At 43.1% G+C, this 15,557-nt stretch overlaps 1 long non-coding RNA gene across 1 annotated transcript; it reads right to left on the minus strand.

The window, feature by feature from the left end:
- Positions 1-546: 546 nt before the first annotated feature.
- On the minus strand, positions 547-14,491 carry LOC116509166. The gene is made up of 2 exons (XR_004255473.1): positions 14,450-14,491; positions 547-1,109 (listed from the first exon to the last, which is right to left on the minus strand). It is a non-coding gene; the product is annotated as an uncharacterized LOC116509166 (long non-coding RNA).
- Between the last annotated feature and the right edge of the window lie 1,066 nt (positions 14,492-15,557).

Consider the following 15,557-nt stretch of genomic DNA (forward strand, 5'->3'; position numbering starts at 1 on the left):
TATGTCATTGCCATTATCTGTCTAGCCTGCTTGCATTTGTACATGAGATCCCACTCTCAGCTAATAAATTAGTCATCACTTAGCATAAATTAGCATAAGAACTATAAGCTAAATCCATGCCATTAAAAACCTATCTCAGTAGATGATGTCCAAATCTTCTGCCTTTGGGAAATGTATCTTACTTCATCTTGTTTCCTGAGGTGTTGAAAAGTGATTCTCGTAGGCCATTCTACATTTTATATTTTCTTTTACAAATTCTTTTTGGAATTAGGTTCAGTTTGGGGCAAATGTTCTTAGTTTTTTCATGCATTAAAATACCGTGGGGAGTTCAACCCCCATCCCCCAGCGTGCATGCCACACAGGGCCACCAAGGAATCCCAGGAGTGCCGAGTAGATGGGTAAAAATAAAAATGCAAGAGGAAAAAAAATAGCTGGATCTTTGTATTTATCAGGAATAAAGCTTAATTTTAGGGTGGCATTGTTAAAGCTCATAATTATCAGTGCAGGAGGGATGGGGGGGACAGATCAGGAGACAGACACAGCAAGAACTACAGAAACACTATTTTATTGTGAAAGGGTATAATAACAGTATCTTGAAAGCTTGACAGAGCTTCTTGCTGAAAATGATAAAACTTGCTGAGATGGCCAATTTGACGTGTTTGATTAAGGAAAAGGCAATATGTACATTTATTGCTGACTGGAACACCCTCCTCCTTCCCAGGCTGAACTGGTGTTTTCTGTAACAGTTGCTAAATTTCCCCTTCAAGGTCACCTTCAATAATTGGAAATACCCTCAAGACTCTTGAAGAGCTGTCAGGCGGGTAGACAACATTGGATAAGATCGATGAAGCTGGGTTGGATCAGGTTGCATCACTGCTTCTTTAAACCACTCCAGTTGGTCAAACCACGGTCTCTTGATCATTCGGGATAATGTGAGCTGAAAGCCAACATCTGTAAGGGTTTCTTTTAGGAGACAGTTTTAGGTTAACCCCATGAGTATCCAGTTGACACCCTTGAGTTCAGGATGGTTCAGCTTTTTCCCAACTCAGTTAGACTACCATTTCTCCACATCAGGTGTTCTCCAATCTGCCAGGATCTGCCTGGAACTCCTGAATAAACAGACCCATAAAATGTGCAGCTATTAACAAAATATTTTACTTTACATGAAAGTTGCCAAGTTGGGTCACTCCATGAATGAGAGGAAGGAAGGGAAAGGAAGGGAGGGAGGGAGGAAAAGAAGGAAGGAAGGAATATTTTGATAAAAGAAGGGAGGGTGGAAAGGAGGGGAGGAGGGGAGAAGGCACCAGGGTGATGCAGTGGCAAGAATGCAGTACTGCAAGCTACTTCCGCTGACTGCCAGCTGCCTGTAGTTTGGCAGTTCAGATCTCACCAGGCTCAAGGTCGACAGCCTTCCATCCTTCTGAGGTGGATAAAATGAGGACCAAGGCTGAAATGCTACCAGTTCGGTTCAGTTCGCCCGAACCAGTAGTAAAAAAAATTGCTACCGGTTCAGGCGAGCCGGTATTTCCGACGATCCGTTGTGATGCGTGATTTATATTAGCTAGAATCGTCGGATTTCCTGCTTTCGAGTTAATCTAAATCACGTGGCACAGCAGATTCTCTCTCTCCCTTGCTTTTCTACTTACCTTTGCCGACTCAGAAAGCTTCAAAACGTTCCTGTTTTAGCGCCGCGAGGGCACGCCTCAAGCACATATGTGTGCACTTACCGAATCGGTAGCAGACTTCAGAGGATTTCACCACTGATGAGGACCTAAATTGTTGGGGGAAATATGCTGACTCCGTAAACCACTTAGAGAGGGCTGTAAAAAGCACTGTGAAGCAGTATATAAGTCTAAGTGCTACTGTTATTTCAGGCATAGAAATCTTTCTGCATCTCAGCTACTGGAGGCAGAGATGAACAAGTAGATACTTTGATGTTTGTAAAGCACCACTTCCTGCAGCAAGTATGACAAAGCCCCCCCCCCCACACACACACACAGTGCTCCTTTGAGGGATATGCCTTCCAATATGTTTATATGGTTATAATTCCCTTTTCCATTCCAAGCATCTAGTAGCAAAGCAAAATATAGCTGCAATTAAATCAAATCACAGAATGCTTTTTTTAAAAGAAAGCATATAAAATCCAAGGTCAACTAAAAACTGCTAAGTATGCTCACCAGGGAATCATGCTGGCTTGCAGCTCCCTGTTGAGCATGCAGTTGGTGGTAGACCTAGATTTGTGTTTCTGTAATGTGTGAAAAGCCTTCAACTGTAACGGAGGTGGGGAGATAATATAGCAGAGCCTGTCTTTCTAAAACATAGGCGGAAGTGATAGAAGAAGCAGCTGTTAGACAAAATCTGATAGCAATGTGTGATTTAAATGAACCTGTGATTTAAATGGAAATGCAGGGTGGGGAGAGATTGGGTAAAACATTCCTATTGTCAGAGGGTAAAATTATACACTTCCAAAAGAATGAGGTATGCAAAACAGCACACCATGAATGATTCATGTGGACACTTTGCATATAATTAATCTGTGCTTCATTTTTAGTTGCTGTAAAATAAACATAAAGCATGCAACAAATGAATAATAACCGATAGCCGTGAGCTTCAGCCATTAATATTCTAGAGCTACGGGGATTCATGGAACAGTGTTAATTTTAAATAAATATTGAAATAAAGCATGTAGACAATCACCATAGTCCAGTACGTACATTGGTCTTTCGTTGCAATCAAAAGCCTGCTAGGCCTTCAAAGAGACTTGCAAACTTTTATTTGCAATATGGCAAGATGTCCCCAAGAGGACAAGCTCCTGATATTGGGAAAAATGGAAGGCGAAAGGAGAAGGAGATGGCAAAGGATTAGATGGTTGGGTAGAGTCATTAATGCAATGAACATGAATTTAGAAAGGCAGGCAGGCAGATTATAGATAGATTAGATAGCTAGGAGAGAGAGGGGGGGATGAAAAATGATGGATGGATGGACAGAAGATGGATGGATGAATAGACAAATACATAAATAGATAAATACAAGATAGATAGATATATAGATAGATATATATATATATAGATAGATAGATAGATAGATAGATGGATGGATGGATGGATGGATGGATGGATGGATGGATGGATGGATGGATGGATGGATAGATAAGATAAGATAGATCAGGGGTAGTCGACCTTTTTATACCTACCGACCACTTTTGTATTTCTGTTAGTAGTAAAATTTTCTAACCGCCCACCGGTTCCACAGTAATGGTGATTTATAAAGTAGGGAAGTCAATTAAATTAAAAAAAGGAAAGTGCTTCAGTATCGGACAAAATCCATACCACCCACTATGAAAGCTGGAACGCCCACAAGTGGGCGGTAAGGACCACGTTGACTACCATTAAGATAGATAGATGATAGATAGATAGATAGATAGATAGATAGATAGATAGATAGATAGATAGATAGATAGATAGATAGATAGATAGATGATAGATAGATAGAGATAGATAGATAGATAGATAGATAGACAGACAGACAGACAGACAGACAGACAGACAGACTCTGTGTGTGTGTGTGTGTGTGTGTGTGTGTGTGTGTGTGTGTGTGTGTGTGTTGGAAGAAATGTCCATCTGGGTTCAGTTCCAAGTGGGGAGAAAGACACTGGAAACAATGGTGGCTATTTGGAAATATGGTTTTAATTATGGACAGGACCACATGGTTTGAGGTCCTCAGCAAAAAGGCACATGGATGAGAGAGAGAGATTTATACCCTCTAATGGGATTTGAATTTGAGCTTGTATTCTGATTGGTTGTCAGAATCCCATGGGGCCATGCAGGGGCAACTCTGTAGGCTGTCCTAAGTCCCAAGCTTGGTTGAGCCTTGCTGGGTGATGATGTAATGAAAGGGCTTTGGGATTCCTATTATGGCTCTGCCTGTTGGAAGTAGATCTTTGTTATGTAGAATAGACTGGCCTAGGCCTTAACGGCCCATTGGCAAAGGTGGATGGGGGGTGTCTGAGTTCCTGCCTGCCTCCCTTTTAGGGGGAAATATTCTGACCTTTTACTATTTCCTAAAATATTTCATTTTTCTAGAAGAGGGGTGGGTGCTATCTTCCTACAATAGATAAATAAATAGATACATAGATAGATGGATGGATGGACAGGAGAGGGGGGGGGCAAGACACTGGACTAGATGACCCCCAAGGTGCCTTCCAGCTTTATCCTGATTCAACATAGGATGCATGTTTCTTCCCCCGCAGGCAGGCAGGAAGGAATGCATTTTTCTATTTTAACTCTCTGCCACTAATTTAGAACCATAGGGTTGGAAAAGATCTTGGAGATTTTCTATTTAGTGTAGTTAAACCTACTACTTAAAAGCTCCACATATGAGGATCTTATTGGGATGGGGTGGCAGAAAGAAAGATACAATAAGTTGATTTCTGAAGCTGGAACATTGGTCATTTACCCAGTATAGGACAAAGCAGTCTTATCAATAGTAAGTCAACCATGGTTCACACAATCTAATTTTGGAGGTTCAGGCTGCATATTGCAACACATACTGACCACTGGGCTGCGATGACTTGGCTAAAATGTGATTGGCTGAGGGTGTCACATGAACCTAGATAAAGAGTCACTAGCTTTAGGTTTAATTCAGGTTTAAGGCAACAGGGTTGATCTCAAGTGGATGTGTGAGCCACCGTCAGCTGATCTGCATGGTGAAATGGTGTGCAGCCCTCCATACCTGGGCTGTGATTGACAGCGCAATAGAAATTCGGCTCATCCTGGATGATCTCTAATGGCAAAACCTTGATGTGAAACAAATGATGGGCAATTGCTGTCGTAAGACAAAGATCATCATCTGATAACTGCAGCTCGGCGGCGTGTAGTGCTGGCAGCGAGAAACGTCGACCTCGTGCTGCTCTCTGGAGGCACCACCGAGACGTGAAAAGTTGCCCGAGCAATCATAGTCCCAGCAGGGTATTCTGATAACCTGTAATATCTGCTAAAAAGGGGGTGTAGCATGCAGGGAAAGAGCTCTGGGCGTGGGAGAGAAGACAGCTTTAACACTCAACCATCATTTGAAGCATGAAAATATGCAGTTTCCTGCTCAGACTGTACTTGCAAAGCTTTGGGGTTTTAAATGAAGGCTTAGTTCTTGAGACTTTCTGATTTGGTAACCATCTACATCTAATTATTCTTTTTTTCCTGCTTATGATCTTTAATCCCTTGCTTTGTTGTCAGATTGGGGCGATTGAATGGCGGTGAGCATTTAATGGCGGGATGCCCTTCTTGACGCCTATGGAAAGTTCACAGCAGATATTTCTTTTTTCTTTGCGCCCTGATAGAGAAATATCTGATGCTGCCTAAGGTTGAACTCCCAACCTTCCAAGTGGGAAGCAAGAATCTTCACCTCAAGGCCACCTTACCACTCCAACCAAAGATCCCATAACATGATGTAACCAATTCCATCTTGGTCATTCTAGTGTGTTGGGAGCATCCATTCCGTTCTAGGTCATCTCATAGCTATTTTCAGGTATTTGAGGAAAGGGTATTCGTTATTGTAGAACCGCCTTTCTCAATGGGATATGGACTTAATTTCCCAGAATTCTTAGTAACAATCAGCACCACTCAAACTTGGGATTACTAGAAATCCATACTCCTGAGGTACTCATGTATAAAGGGCAGTCCTAGAGTACCTATTTATACTTTTCTAACCATTATTTAGTTAGGCTTCTTTATCTAAAGGTAAAGATTCCCCTCACACATATGTGCTAGTCGTTCCCGACTCTAGGAGGCGGTGCTCATCTCTGTTTCAAATAAAAAAGGCAGGACTGTCCAAGGACATCTCTGTGGTCATGTGGCCAGCATGACTAAATGTCGAAGGTGCACAGAACACCGTTACCTTCCCACCAAAGTGGTCCCTATTTTTCTACTTGCATTTTTACATGCTTTTAAACTGCTAGGTTGGCAGAAGCTGGGACGAGTAAAGGGAGCTCACTCCATTATGCGGCACTGGGGGTTTGAACCACTGAACTGCCAACCTTTCTGATCGACAAGCTCAGCATCTTAGCCACTGAGCCCTTTCTTTATCTAGCAATTAATGGTCCCAAAGAGATGAAGGCTAAAGAAATTGGGCCTAGCTCTCAGGTTAGCTGAATAGAAGCTTGAGTCACCCTTGCTTTCGCAAACCTTTATCTGAATTTCTCTAAGCCATTATAGAAAGTCCCACCAGCTGAAAATTTGAAAGAAAACATAGGCACATGCTAGAAATGGGTGAGTTTCACCCTTTCATAATTACCACTCCCTTTGTTTCCAAGTATTTTGAGAGTCAGGAAGGTATATAGCTGTGATCTCCAGAACTGTAAAGCCTACAAACTTGAAATATGGCACGTATGTTCCTCTTGGTTCATCAGTATTTCTTATACAGTATTATATTAACACACGTCAATGCTAAGGAGTTAGACATTATACTCCCCCTCCCCACCTGAAAGGAACTCTGTTCCAACTGCCAGTTGCCTTATATTAACATGCTCTGATGCTACCTCTTTGCTAGACCAGGCATGGGCGTGGCCAATGTGTGACTCATTCGGTCTGTGGGCTGGGAGTTTAGACATTCTACTCCCCCTCCCTATCTGAAAAGAACTCTGTTCCAACTGCCAATTGCCTTATATTAACATGCTCTGATGTTAAGGAGTTATACAGTCTACATTAATTTTCAAACTTTAAGTGTCAATGTATCAAGCCCGATTGTAATTGCTCACTCGTTTTCAAGCTTTAAGTGTCAATTTATCAAGCCTGATCAAATAGTTTCATAGGGAAGGAAGGATGTCTAGCTAGCGTAGATATATATTGCTAGTCCATATATGATATGCCATACGCTAAATAAATAAACCATGCCCTTTCATGTTTTTCTCTGGGGTTTCTACTCTTTGCTTTCTCTGTTTGAATAATTAATTCTCCATGAGAACAGTTAAGGACACACAGTTTTAAATATCTACAGTATCTATAACTTGGCATGATGGTCACTCAAAACCATCTGACCAATCAATTCATTGAATAGATGTGCCTTGCCAATGTTTTTTAAGGATCGAGTGTAGTTTAAGCCAAGTTGCTCTGTCTGCAAATCTGCATTTTCTTCTAGCTCTCTAAGCATTATTCTTGCCAGCTGAGGTAGGAAGTGTGAGGAGTTTAGCTCAGCTTGGGATGAAAATTGCTAGGTTTTTGCCACAGCAGCAGAATTTTGATGAACCTCGCAGAGTTTATTTCTTTTGGGTCAAACCCAACACAATCCCATCAATCAGCACAATATTTTGGCATGTTCTGAAGGTCAGTGGATACAGACTGGTGTCTTTCATGTTACTGTAATGGGCTGTGAGAAGAACAGGAAGAAGAACCTCAACCAGGATAATGGTCAGATAAGAGAAATAAGAGTCCAAAGTAGGAATGTAATTTGAGAAAGCATCTCAAAGGTGCTTTAAAAAAAAACGCAAATGGACTTCCTCGTTTTGTTTTGTTTTGAAGACATTTCTCTTTTCATCCAAGAAGCTTTTTCTGCTCTGACTGGATGGGGGAGAATGGAAGGATTTATACTCCTTGCAGCCAGTTGGTCATTTACATTGTTTTATAGAGTTGTTGAGGACACTTGCAGATTTATCTGTGTCCTCAGGGTCACCTGAGTGGTGCAAATAGGTAAGGAGCCTTCTTGGAACTGTTGAAAGGACTGTGTTCGAAGACTTCAGCTAGTCCAGAACGCAGCCACGCGAGCGATCGTGGGTGCACCCAGGTACACCCATGTTACACCTATCCTCCGCGAGCTGCACTGGCTACCCATTAGTCTCCGGATTCGCTTCAAGGTGCTAGTCGTTACTTATAAAGCCCTACATGGCATCGGATCTGAGTACCTGAGAGACCGCCTCCTGCCAATTACCTCCCATAGACCGATCAGATCGCACAGACTAGGCCTCCTCCGGATCCCATCTGCCAGCCAATGTCGGCTGGCGACTCCCCGGGGGAGAGCCTTCTCTGTTGCAGCTCCAGCCCTCTGGAACGAGCTCCCCATGGAGATCCGGACCCTTACTACTCTCCCAGCCTTCCGCAAAGCCACGAAGATCTGGCTGTTCAGGCAGGCTGGGGGGCTGTTGAAATAGCCAGCCCCACGGGAACTATGAATGTTGCGTATTTTAAATTGTTGTTTGTCTATTTGTCTATTTATCCCCTTCCTTTGTTTATTGTAAGCTGCCCGGAGTCCTTCGGGAGTGGGCGGCATACAAGACCAATAAACTAAACTAAACTAAACTAAACTAAACTAAACTAAACTAAACTAAACTAAACTAAACTAAACTAAACTAAACTAAACTAAACTAAACTAAACTAAACTGTGTTGTAGATTGGAGATAGATGATGTTTTATCCAGTGGTGAAATTCATTTTTTTTTACTACCAGTTCTGTGGGTGTGTCTTGGTGGGTGTGGCAGGTGAAGAATACTGCAAAATCTCCCTTCTCACCCCATTCCAGGAGAAGGATACTGCAAAATCTCCATTCCCATTCCACTCTGGGTCCAGCCAGAGGTGGCATTTGCCAGTTCTCCAAACTACTCAAAATTTCTACTGCAAGTTCTCCAGAACCTGTCAGAACCTGCTGGATTTCACCTCTGGTCTTCTTCCTCTCCCTCTGTTGAGTGAGGACTGTTCAGTTTTGACATAGATGGCTTCTTTGACCCCTCTTTCAAACCAGCGATCCTCTCTGTCTAAAATATGGATTTTGTTGTCGTCAAAAGAATGGCCTGTGTCTTTTAAATGCAGACTGCTGAATCAGTTTTGTCCAATTGCTTCTTGAAAAAAATAAAACACCTTTGGGACAACCATGACCTGGATAGACATTTCAAGCTTGAACCTCCCTAGTTCTCTTCAATGTGAAGACAGGAAGTGGAGAAGCCCTTTCAGATTTCCAAGATTTTATAATTTTTATTTTCATAAAAATAGTATTTGTATTGATAACTTTGGTTTCCTGTTCTGGCCAACCTCAAAGGGCTAATGTTTTCATACCTAACCAAGTCAGTGTATTATTTACACAACATGCTAACGTTGGTTCCTTTTCATCTTGAATAATTATCTCCTGTTCATTTCGTGACTTACTTTGCAGGGCAAACTTAGCCCCCTCGATTTGCTTCTGGATCAATGTATTATGTGAGCTCAGAAATAAACCCGAAAATAAATGAAGGGTGACTGCCAAGGCAATCATAGTATTGGAAAATGGTAGAGAAATGATCTGTTAGCCCAGCTGCGGTTTGTGGTATGCATACTGAAGACTTCTTCCATGGCAGCAGAGAATGATGGGTGACCCAATTTATGACTTGTAGCTGTAATAGTCAGGTTGCATTATGATCAAAACTTGAGGTCTTTCTGCGAAGTGTTAATACCACTTTATAATGCCTTGATAAGGTGACACCTGGAAAACTGCATCCAGTTTTGGTTGTCATGATGTAAAAAAAGATGTGGAGACTCTAGATAGAGTGCAGAGAAGAGCAACAACGATGATTAGGGGACGGGAGGCTAAAACAGATGAAGAGTGATTGCAAGAATTGGGTTTGTCTAGTCCTGCCTTTGGCATAAAAGCTGGTTGGGTGACTTTGGGCCAACCACTAGGAGCTGAAAGTTATAGTCCTGCCTTAGGCATGAAAGCAGACTGGGTGACATTGGGCCGATCACTTTCTCTCAGCCCAACCAACATTCCAGGGTGGTGGTGGCGGGAAAAATAGGAAAAAGTTGTCAGGGTTCCCAATATTATGCCTATAGCAAACAGAACTCTGAGGCAAGCAGTTTCCTCAAAGAACAAATTTATTGGATATATCATATTGGCACAGACTGATGAAAACTGACTCTAAAGGTTACTGTGATTTTCACTTAAGTAAAAGTTTTCCCACCTTTCTCAAGCAATCAGCCACATGGTCCAATCAAGGTGCTTTCAAGTTGCTTGGAAATTTCACTCCTCCTCTCTTCAGCCACCTGTGGGAATGTCCTTGGTTCTCAAGGGAAACTATTTTGTTTTGGCTACAAAACCCCAGCTATCCCTATTCCCATCCCCTCCTTATCCCTCAGTACCATTAGCATTGGTCAGGCTAGCTTCAGAGCTGACAGAAGTATTATATGTGTCCATTGTCTTGAGTTGCTTATAAAACAATAAATGTGAGATAAAAATCTAATAAAGATGATGATGATGATAATGACGATGAAGATGATGATGATGAAGATGATGGAAGTCAGGGGAAAATCAGGAATGAATGCTTGGCAGATTTTTAACTCTTGTTATGGAATGTCTCAGCTTTTCATGCTTGGAAAATTATAGTGCAGGGGTGGGATTCTACCAGTTCGGACCAGTTCAGGTGAACCAATAGCGCTGACAATCAGCTGGAAGCTAACCGGTTCGCTCCGCCCAGCAAGTGGGCCCACCTACCCACCCCTGCACTTTACTTACCTATATCTTCTCAGCTGAGTCGCACAACAGAGAGGATTGCTGCATCTCAGCTGTTTTCCTCCACAACAGAAGGGACATTTTTCTCCAAACTGCAAATTGTGCGGTCACAGAGCCAGTTGTTAAACCGGTAGGATCCCACCACTGCTCTGGTGCATGTTATAATCTCATGAGCTTTGAGTAGAAGGAGATCCTTCTTTTCTGTAAACTCAGTTAGTCTGTATTATTCATTTGGTTTTTAAATAGCAGAACACTGCTGCATAAGGGGAAAAAAATATGGTGAGACCTTTAGTTTTTTTAAAATTGCTGGCTCTGCAACATGTAGAAACTGCCTCTTGTTGAAAAGACGCAAGTCCAAATAGGAGATCTTGTCAAATATTAAACACGAGTAAAATACTAAATATTGTGGTGGAACAATCACCAGTTATTTGCCTGTTACTAAAATACCATGCAACCTGTCAAATGCTGTCAGGTGGGACTCAGACTGCAATCAAATACAATGGGCTGCCAAACCAGCAAAAATATTTGATGATCGTCTTCCTCTTCAGAAATATTTGGACAATATTTTGCATCAGCACATCCAGGAGAAAAAAAAAAGCACAGGGAGAATATTTAGACACGTGTTTTAGGACTGTGCAAAAGCATTGGAATAAGATGCCTTGCAGTGTACAAGGGCACCCATGGATTGTGGGTCATCCCCGCCCCCCAGATTGTGACATCTTTTGCAAGGGTCACTTGTGGGGAACTCATCAAATTTGCAGATGACACCAAGATGGCAGGAATAGCCAACACTCCAAAAGATAGGCTAAAGATACAGAAGGATTTTGACAAACTTGAACATTGGGCACGATCTAATAAAATGAAATTCAACGGTGAAAAGAGTAAGGTTTTACATTTAGACAAGAAAAACGAAATGCACAGGTACGGTATAGGTGGTACCTTGCTCAATAGTAGTAACTGTGAAAGGGATCTTGGAGTCCTAGTGGACAACCATTTAAATATGAGCCAGCAGTGTGCAGCACAGCCAACACAGCCAACACAGTTCTAGGCTGCATAAACTGAGGGATAGAATCAAGATCAGGTGAAGTGTTAATACCACTTTATAATACCTTGGTAATACTGCATTCAGTTTTGGTCACCACGATGTAGAAAAGATGCGGAGACTCTAGAAAGAATGCAGAGAAGAGCAACAAAAGAGGATTAGGGGACTGGAGACTAACATATGAAGAACGGTTGCAGGAACTGGGTATGTCTAGTTTAATAAAAAGAAGGACTAGGGGAGACATGATAGCAATGTCCCAAAATCTCAGGGGTTGCCACAAAGAAGAGGGAGTCAAACTATTTTCCAAGGCATCTGAGGGTAGAACAAGAAGCAATGGGTGGAAACTAATCAAGGAGAGAAGCAACTTAGAACTGAGGAGATATTTCTTGACAGTTAGAACAATTAATCAGTGGAACAGCTTGCATCCAAAAGTTGTGAATGCCCCAACACTGGAAGTCTTTAAGAAGATGTTGGATAGCCATTTGTCTGAAATGGTATAGGGTTTTCTGCCTAGGCAGGGGGTTGGACTAGAAGACCTCCAAGGTCCCTTCCAACTCTGCTATTGTGTTGTATTGTATTGTATTGTATTGTATTGTATTGTATTGTATTGTATTGTATTGTATTGTATTGTATTGTATTGTATTGTGATATACATACAACCAAAACCAAGCAGAGTTTGACTGCACTAGGGTGGCTGCCATCTTGACTTTGGTGACATACCCAGTGCACAACCTGTAGACACATCCAGTTAGCGGGGGAAACAAAGTGATTATGCACACAATTATAAAACAGTGGGCAACATGTTTAGAGCAGCTGTTCGAGCCTTGGAAAAGATATGGCTGCTTTAATAATTGAATGAGATGTCTTTACTAGGACTATCAAAATGTGGTCTGCAATACTCCTGTACAACTACAAGACAGCTCCAACAGAGTAGAATCTTCTATGGAGAAGATTCTCACCATTGGTTATAAGTAATCCCTCAGGTAGGTCCGTCAAAACTTTGAACAGATAAGTTGAGGATTTATCTTTATTTCTTCTTGCTGTCATCTAACGGCCATCTGGATGTTCACAGTCCAGATATGGAAATCTTACAAACATCCAGTATTTCTGAATTCAAGAGTTTGCATGTTGTAAAGCACCTCATTCAAATGCTTTGCACAGCTCAAGTGTATTCATTTCATTTCCTGTATCATATTATAAATGCCTGGATCTGGTCTCATTTTATGTAAGTTCTCTAGAGCAGGGGTCCCCGACCCTTGGTCCATGGTCCACTACTGGGTCTTGAGCCGATAATGACCTGCACCGTGAAAGTGGCCAGTGAGCCCACATGAGCAGCTGACCAAAATGTGTGCACCTCCATTTCCACAAGCGGCGGGAACGCACGCCTGCCTCTCGTGCAAATGGAGCTGCACCAGGGGTGGGTTCTGGCTGCTGCTACTGCCGGTTCACTCAGGGACACGATATGCCTGGTTGATGCGTGCTACACGTGACATGCGTAACACTAAAAAAATGCTTCAGTGCATGCGCTGAAGCCCAAAACAAGATGGTGGCACCTATGGGGCCACCAAAAGAACTGATTCAGGGGGTGTCAGGTCTGGGTCACTGCTGGTTCCAGTAACCCAGGCCACCAAGCTACTACCTGTTCAGCTGAACTGGTCTGAACTGTTAAGAACCCACCTCTGAGCTGCACATACATGCATATTTGCCCACCACTCAAGTGGAACCATCCCCTCTCCTCACCCCACCAGGCTGCCAAGCCGGAAAGTTTGGGGAACTCTGGTCTAATATATTGGGCAAGCTGTAAATTTGAGCAACTAACAAACTTAACAAATAAAGAAAATAAATTGATACAGTTCCCAATGACTCCCACCCTGTTCTGTCCCAAGCCTCTACAATATATACGGACGCAGACCTGGCTGTCTGCCATAACTAAGGAGGGAGGTAAGCAACCCCTTGGCTGGGAGCCCAGAAAGCTATCTCTACAAAACAAGGCTTGAACTCATGAAATTCTCCCAATCTTTCTCTACGGCTGAATCAGTAAATTGTTGTTTCCTGCAAAATTCCCGTCCGATCGCTCCACTTATAAGCTCTCCGGGAGGGGCTAATCAGTAGCCACCTGTTCCTATTTCCTTCTGTGACCCTTTTTCCAAAGCTGCTCCCTCCTCCTCACAGCCCTACACATACATACATCAGGGACAGCCTCCTTCTGTTTTTCCTCACTGCTGCCTGACTCAGACGCCACCTGGTGGCCAACAGGCCTCTCTAGTCCCTGCTCTGACTCCGAACACCCCCCCCCCCAGAGTCTTCCTCAGCCTCCAGGGCAGTCCCATAGTGTTCATCTCTGTCAGATTTCACCAACAGCTCAGCTGGCCGCTGTTGGGCCACACCACCACCACCACCCCATCACATTTACCTTAAAAGATTCCAAATATCATTTGTTGGCAAAATCTTCAGAATCTGGTCTAAATCTTCAATCCCTAGAAAGGTATATGCCTGTTTTGAATGTTGCTAGATAATGGGGATGAGCTGGTTCAGTGGCTAAGACGCTGAGCTTAGCACTTAGCACTTAGCACTTGCACTTATATATCGCTTCATAGTGCTTTACAGCCCTCTCTAAGCGGTTTACAGAGTCAGCCTATTGCCCCCACAGTCTGGGTCCTCATTTCACCCACCTCGGAAGGGTGGAAGGCTGAGTCAACCTTGAGCCTGGTGAGATTCGAACTGCCAAATTGCAGGCAGCCGGCAATCAACAGAAGTAGCCTGCAGTACTGAACTCTAACCATTGTGCCACCATGGCTCATCAATCTTGTCGGTCAGAAAGGTCAGCAGAGTAGCAGTTCTACTCCCTAGAGCCACATAACAGTGAGCTCCCATTACCTGTCCCAGCTTCTGCCAACCTAGCAGTTTGCAATCACATTAAAAATGCAAGTAGAAAAATAGGAACCACCTTTGGTGAGAAGGTAATAGTGCTCCGTGCGCCTTCGGCGTTTAGTCATGCCGGCCACATGACTACGGAGACGTCTTGGGACAGCGCTGACTCTTCGGCTTTGAAACGGAGATGAGCACCGCCCCCTAGAGTCTGGAACAACTAGCACATTAGCAAGGGGAACCTTTACCTTTAGATAACAAACTAGTGTTGCAGAAACGGGGGTTGGTAATGCAGCAGAGATGGGTGGCGAGACTTCCATCTCAAAAATGGAGTTAGCTGGGATTTATTCCCTCTCTGCTCCAGAAATAATTAAACCTTACCTCCATTGCTGCTTGCTCCGAGAACCTGAACTTTGCTCGTGGAGCGAGAGGGAGGGGGGGAACCATTGATTAATTCATGGGGTCATTTGGGCCACTGTATGCAGAGTTAATCATTCCCCAAAACATCCGCAACATGGCCAGAAGCTGAGTGGAATTATTTATTGACAAGAAGGAAGACTGTCTGGGCCAGGCAGAAAGAGGAAGCGAGAAAGATTTCCCTGCTAGCTCAATCTTTAATTGCAAATAATCTCATTAGTTGAACAGGACCCCTGGTGGCTCCGAGGAGGCAGTCGGTGAGCTGTGCTCCAGGAACCAAGATGAGTTGTAGCTCCTACTGTGTGTAAATTGTAAGGGCTGGCAGCCTCCGGAGTGCCTTTTGCCATCTTGCAGCAAAGGAAGCAGTTTGTAGGGAAGATGTTGGAGCTACGATTTCATCGCAGGTCTTCTTGGAAGGTGTGCTCCTTCCTGAACAGAAGTACAGGTAGTCCTTGATTTACAACAGTTCATTTAGTGACTGTTCAAAGTTACAATTCTTCATACTTACGCGCATTGCAGCATCCCCAGGGCCACATTCAGATGCTTGGCAATTGGTTCGTATTTATGACAGTTGAGGTGTCCCAGGCTCATGCAATCTGGTTTTGTGACCTTCTGACAAGCAAAATCAATGGAGACACCAGATTTACTCAACAACCAGGGTACTAAGCCATTTTAAAGTTGCGAAGGTTGACAAACACTGTTTTACATCTTTGTATCAATGCAAAGGAAGATTAATTGCTTTTAAATTTAGTGAAAATGTGGTAAAGGAA

The sequence above is a fragment of the Thamnophis elegans genome, chromosome 5 (genome assembly GCF_009769535.1).
Source record: "Thamnophis elegans isolate rThaEle1 chromosome 5, rThaEle1.pri, whole genome shotgun sequence".
NCBI lineage: Eukaryota > Metazoa > Chordata > Lepidosauria > Squamata > Colubridae > Thamnophis > Thamnophis elegans.